Source organism: Canis lupus, chromosome 35, assembly GCF_003254725.2.
Source record: "Canis lupus dingo isolate Sandy chromosome 35, ASM325472v2, whole genome shotgun sequence".
Lineage (NCBI taxonomy): Eukaryota > Metazoa > Chordata > Mammalia > Carnivora > Canidae > Canis > Canis lupus.
This window is the reverse complement of record NC_064277.1, coordinates 4,339,571-4,346,186: the sequence shown is the minus strand read 5'-3', so window position 1 is coordinate 4,346,186 and position 6,616 is coordinate 4,339,571. Positions and strand designations below refer to the sequence as shown.

The 6,616-nt window shown below is 38.6% G+C and overlaps 1 long non-coding RNA gene across 1 annotated transcript; it reads right to left on the bottom strand.

The window, feature by feature from the left end:
* Positions 1-4,777: 4,777 nt before the first annotated feature.
* LOC125754389 (uncharacterized) lies at positions 4,778-6,070 on the bottom strand. The gene is made up of 2 exons (XR_007408444.1): positions 6,024-6,070; positions 4,778-4,973 (listed from the first exon to the last, which is right to left on the bottom strand). It is a non-coding gene; the product is annotated as an uncharacterized LOC125754389 (long non-coding RNA).
* Between the last annotated feature and the right edge of the window lie 546 nt (positions 6,071-6,616).

The following is a 6,616-nucleotide window of genomic DNA, read 5'->3' as shown; positions in this document are numbered from 1 at the left end:
AAGAGATACTGGCTACTTGACTCTCCATTTTCAGTTGAAAACTCTTTCCTTTTTTTTTTTTAAGATTTTATTTATTCAGGAGAGACACACACACACAGAGGCAGAGACACAGGCAGAGGGAGAAGCAGGCTCTTGATGTGGGACTCGATCCTGGGACTCCAGGATCACGCCCTGGGCTAAAGGCAGGTGCTAAACCGCTGAGCCACTCAGGGATCCCCACTCTTTCCTTTTTTGGTAGCAACTTTGGTGTTCTCTGTGGAAGGAAGTCTACTATTTCCTCTGTTTGGTTGGCAGTACGCCAAGTTTTAAGTCCTACAAAGTATTTTGGAGAAATTGGAATTGCTTTGTATTAAATGTCCTAATGTGTACAAAAATTAACTATTAGGACTACACCAAAATAAAAGCTTTTGCACAGCAAAAGAAACCATCAACAAAATGAAAAATCATCCTATTTGCAAATAATATATTCAATAAAGGGTTAATATTCAAAATATATAAATAACTCTTATAACTCAACCTCAGATAATCCCATTAAAAGTATTCAGAGGACATGGATAGAAATTTTTTCTGAAGAAGACATACAGATATGTGAAAAGATTGCTCAACCTCACTAATAATCAAAGAAATGTAAATCAAAACCACAATGGGATTTCACGTTGCATCAGTCAAAATAGGTATTATCAAAAAGACAAGAAATAAATGTTGGCAAGGATGTGGAAAAAAAAAAGGAACCCTTGTTCACTGTCTGTGGGAGTGTAAATTAGTGCAGCCCCTGTGGAAAACAGTATGAAGGCTCCTTAAAAAATTAAAAATAGAAACCTCATATGATCTAATAATTCCACTACTGGGTATTTATGCAAAGAAAACAAAAACACTAATTCAGAAAGATACATGCACCTTATGTTCACTGCAGCATTATTTGCAGTAGCCAAGATATGAAAGCAACAACCCAAGTGTCCACCAATAGATGAATGGCTAAAGATGGTATCGTGTATATATACACAACGGAATATGACTCAACCATAGAAAATGAGATCTTGCCATTTGTGACAAAATAGGTAAACCTAGAGGGTATTATGCAAGTGAAATAAGTCAGAGAAAAACAAATACCTTATGATTTCCTTTATATGTAGAATCTAGAAAATAAATAAGCAAACAAATATTTGAAATAGACTCCTAAGTATGGAGAACAAACTGGTGTTTGTTTGAGAGAGGGGAGACGGCTGGAGGGAAGGGTTAGTTAAAGGTGATTAAGAGGTACAAACTTCCAGTTATAAATAAGTCACAGAGTATAGCATAGGGAATATAGTCTATATTATTGTAATAACCTTGTATGATGACAGACGGTAACTGCACTTACTGTGGAAAACATCCTGTGATGTATAGAATTGTTGAATCACTATGTTGTGCATCTGAAACTACCATTGTATGTCAACTATACTTCAATACTAAAAACTTCTTAAAAAGTATATAGTGTATAAGAATGGCTTGTAAATTCTTTAATGGTATAAACTGGAGGGTGCCAATGAGATGACTTCTAATTCTTAGATATATATAAGTTCATTCATTTTTCCAGGGACAAAATTGATAAATGTCAAGTTATAATATTACTGCTACAAGGAATTATATATATACTATCTGAAATACTTGAGACCATTCTACTGCATTATCAGTCTTATTTGGATATTCCTAGTGGTTCCCCTTGATTACACAATGTATGTAAAAAGTACATCGTAATCTATAAGGGTATATACAAATACTAGTTACTGAAAGTTACCAAAGTAAAAGAGAAAGAGATGAGAGCAAGGATAGGAAGCAAGGATTGAAGGAAGAGGAGGCTACCTTAAACAGAAATATGAGTTCTGGATGAATATGCAAGGATGATTTTTATATTTGAGGCAGTATTTCAATCTTTTGGTATTGTACCCTTTTATAAATTATGACTTTGTTCTTGTGCTTTTTTCATCTACATAGGACTTAGTTTGATATATTGATCATATGATCGTTGTGTATTGATCTGTAAACATGTAGATACAGATTTAAATGATATCTATAGTAACTAAAATTCATAGAATTAAAATAATATTTCATATTGGTCTTCACAATCATTTTTGAACATTATAGATAATTTGTATATTCCTGTGGTTTTTTAGGCAGATAAGATTTTGCCTGAGATTCCCAAGCATCTCAGTGCTCATGCCTACAATTTCTATTCACATTTGCACACTGAATGTGAAGGAAACAAATGACAACAGCAGCAAAGCTGCATCAGCATGTGAGTGGCTTCCTCTGAGGAGATAAGCTAGGAAATATGAAACACTATAAAGTGAAAAATAGGTTATTTGTGTTTCTCCCACCAAGAAATCATCCTAGTAACATTTTAGTACACTTCTTTCTAGTTCCTTTTTTTTTTTTGTGGTGTTTTCCTAAATTTTTTATTTTTTTATTTTTATTTTTTTTTTAGATCTAACATGACACTTCTGTAGGTTATTTTTACTCACTTAAAATTTAGACAGTACTTGGGGAACCTGGATGGCTCAGTCAGTTGAGTGTCTGGCTCTTGATATGAGCACAGGTCATGAGATCAAGCCCCATATCCCCCTCTGTGCTCAGCTGGGAATCTGCTTGAGATTTTCTCTCCTTCCTCTGCCCCTCCCCCACTCACATATGTGCACCTGCACACACTCTTTCTATAAAATAAATAAATCTTTATGACCCTGAGATCATGGTCTGAGCTGTAACCAAGAGTTGGATATCCAACCAACTGAGCTACACAGGAGCCCCTAAAATAAATCTTTAAAATAAAACAAAATAAAACTTAGGTAGAATTAGTGAAGGAGGGCAAAACTTGATGAAATCAAAACAAAAAACAATTTTTAAGATTTTACTTATTTATTCATGAGCTACACAGAGAGAAAGGCAGAAACACACAGAGAGAGGCAGGCTTCTTGCAGGGAGCCCGATGTAGGACTTGATCCCCGGACCCAGAATCACACACCCTGAGCCACAGGCAGAGACGCTCAACCACTGAGCCACCCAGGCATCCCAAAACAAAAAGCTTTTTTTTTTTTTTTTTTTTTTTTTAAGATTTTATTTATTCATGAGAGACACAGAGAGAGAGAGGTAGAGACACAGACAGAGACACAGGCAGAGAGAGGCAGAGACACAGACAGACGGGCAGAGACCCAGACAGAGGGAGAAGCAGGCTCCATGCAGGGAGCCCGATGTGGGACTCAATCCTGGGTCTCCAGGATCATGCCCTGGACTGAAGGTGGCGCTAAACCCCTGAGCCACTCGGGCTGCCCAACAAAAAGCTTTTTAATTAAAATATTCTACCTCACTGTTTTAAAAATGGAACTTGGATTTGGAAATAGTATAGAGCCCCTCCAAAATTACATACTCTCTTGCCTTTTAATCAGTACACTTTATGAATAATTTGATAATCCTGAGACTATGAAAATTAAGAGAACTCAGGGTCTATGGTTTTTCACTTTATTGATACTAACATATTTTAGAAGGCTTTGAAATTCTTACTACTTTCTTACAACTTATAAGTTATAACTTATAACTTAGTAACTTATTACTAAGTTACTTTTTAGATACTCATAAATGCATTTAACACTAATATGTATCTCTCAGAATCTTTTAGTTGACTGTATGCCTTTTATAACATTCTTCAAAGCTTTTTATATAATTTGATTTTTGTTGGGATTAGTTCCTCTCTCTTTGGAAAACCTTCATAGAAGGAGGATAGGCCCCACCCAGAATTTGTTTCTGATGTTGAAATTGATGACCCCACAAATACAACAAGGAGGTATGGAAAAGTTTATGCACACAGTGGGGGCTTTCTGGGAAGAACATGGCTGGCTCCTAACCTGGTTTGAAAATGGTTTGAGAGAGCAGGGGAAGAAGATAGGGTTGGGTCAGGGGTGGAGTTCCTGTGCCTTGGTCCAGGCTTGTGTGGTCTGAATTTACATCAAAGAAGACAACATTTGGACTATATCACCTTGCTCAGATGTGGGGCAAGGAGGATAAGGAGGAATGTTGGGCTTGAAAGCTATTAATAGTCAAACATCAAAACTGACATCAAACTCTGTAAGCCAAATCAGTCTTCCTAACTACTGTTTGTAAATAATTTTGAAAAATTTGTTTTTCGTAGCATTTTCCAGAATAATAATAATGTAGTAATGATGATAGCAAACACTTATGCTTACTATATACTAGGCACTGTAATGAGTGCTTTATACATAGTAGTTAATTTAACCTTCATGATAAATCTATGCAGTAGGAAGTATTATCTTCATTCTACAGATTAAAAAATCTGCAGAATAGAGCAGTTAGGTCATTTTTCCAAGTACACATTGCCAGCAAGTTGGCAGAGACAGGATTTTAAAAGAAGATTTTATTTTATTTATTTATTTATTTATTTTTTTTTTTTTTTTTTTTTAATTTTATTTATTTATGATAGTCACACAGAGAGAGAGAGAGAGGCAGAGACACAGGCAGAGGGAGAAGCAGGCTCCATGCACCAGGAGCCTGACGTGGGATTCGATCCCAGGTCTCCAGGATCGCGCCCTGGGCCAAAGGCAGGAGCCAAACCGCTGCACCACCCAGGGATCCCTAAAAGAAGATTTTAATTCTTTAGTTCTCTTTTCTTTTCTGCTCCTTTGCAGTGGCTTGTTGCGCGCGCTGCGGCATCACGATCAGGGGCCTGAGGATAAGGGGATGAGGAGAATAAAAGAAAAGTAAAGAGATGGGGACAGGAGGTTTCAGTGGATGATGTCCAAGCAGTGCCAGCTTTATTCAAGGTTTTACAACATTTTATAGCATGAGCAAAACAAAGCCGAGAAGGTGTTTATTTTTAGCAGGTTTGTGAAACTCTCCAAAGTTCCCTTTTCTCAGCATGCAAGACAGACTCACAGGTGCCAGAAGACCTTGGTACATAGATAAGCTTGTTGCTCCAGATGTGCATACTTCAAAGGAATATTGGGTATGGTAAACAGACCAGCAAGGACAGACAGACCGTTATTTACATTTATGCCCAGGTCAGAATAAGTTGTATCTATTGTGTTATGTGGGCGATCACGCACAAGCGAGCCCTGAGAACCACTGCTCAAGCCCTTTCTCAAGCGTCTACCAACTATTCACCCTTTAGCCTCTCGAGCCTTTTGAGTGAATGAGAGACGCAAGTCCGGGCCTGGTTTGGTTCAGTTACTCCAGCTAGTTCGTGGTCGCCCACATTTCCCCCTTTTTTGTTTTAAGATTGATGAAATGCAATTGAGCATCCATGTTGAATCTGTGCTGTCTTGCTTTGGCCTGAACCACACACCATGCAAAGAATGAAATAATCACAATAGTAAATATGATCATAAACATCCAGAATGAATATCATCATAAATTGCCTGTATTAAATCCGTGCAGGCCATCCAAGATAGGAGCCAACTTTTCAGCCGGGTTTGTCATACCTATCTGAGAATGACTGATAATGGAAATTTCCTTTTGCAACTTTAACAAATCAAGACTTATATTACTATGAAACCATATTCCTTGTAGATGTTTTCTAACTTGTCCCCATGTTACATTAGTGGCTTTTATAGGGGTGACACATATATGCTGAAACCCACCATGGCAAACCAAGGACATCTGGGTTTTTAACAGGGATAGTTGATTCCCTAGAAATTCTACTGCCTCTTCAAGCCCATCAAGACGACTGAGAACCTTTTGATCTACACGCTCCTGAGTAGACAGCGCATAAGAGATGTTTTTTGCTAAGTGGTTAACGTATTGTGCTGTTTGTATACCCTGGGATAAGGCCACAGAGGCTGCAGCTGCAGTAGCTGTAAGAGTAACCAAGGCTGTAATACCGGCCATCAACAGCCCAAGGAAGCATTTCAATCTTTTCAATTGTAGCTGCATTTCCACAGCAAACTGATGATAACCATAATTAGCATACCAAGGGCCTTCAATCTCAACAGGTAATAGTAAATAAGGCAGTTGCGTAGTTAAAAAGACAGTGACAGGACCTGTTTGAGGTGAGGGCAAGTGCACAGGCAAACAATTGGTTAATACACAATTTTTACATTCTAGCTCAAATTACATATCAGCTCCATTATTTTGTATAAAGGAAAAATTGGTCGTTCCATATCCCACCACCAATAGGAACGGCCTAGGCACACAAGCCCGTATAGTAAGATTCGAGTCCTCTGTGTTTGTGTAGCTGGTCTTAGCCATCTGCATCTTGGCCGGTCCCATCGCCACGACCAATTTCCAGAGTTCTGCGTGGTACATTTCTCCGACGGTGGAAAAAACTCCTCTGGGTATAGTCACATTATGCATTGGTCGACCAGGTGGATATGTAATATAGTGCAGGGGCTCCTTTCTTGTCATTCTCGACCAGTCCGTGATAGAAAATTCAGGGATGCCATGAGGAGAGATGACCAAAGGTGTCTTAACAGGGGGGCAGCCTGGGTGGCCTAGCGGTTTAGTGCTGCCTTGGGCCCAGGGCGTGATCCTGGAGACCTGGGATCGAGTCCCATGTCGGGCTCCCTGCGTGAAGCCTGCTTCTCCCTCTGCCTGTGTTTCTGCCTTTCTCTCTCTCTCTGTGTCTTTCATGAAT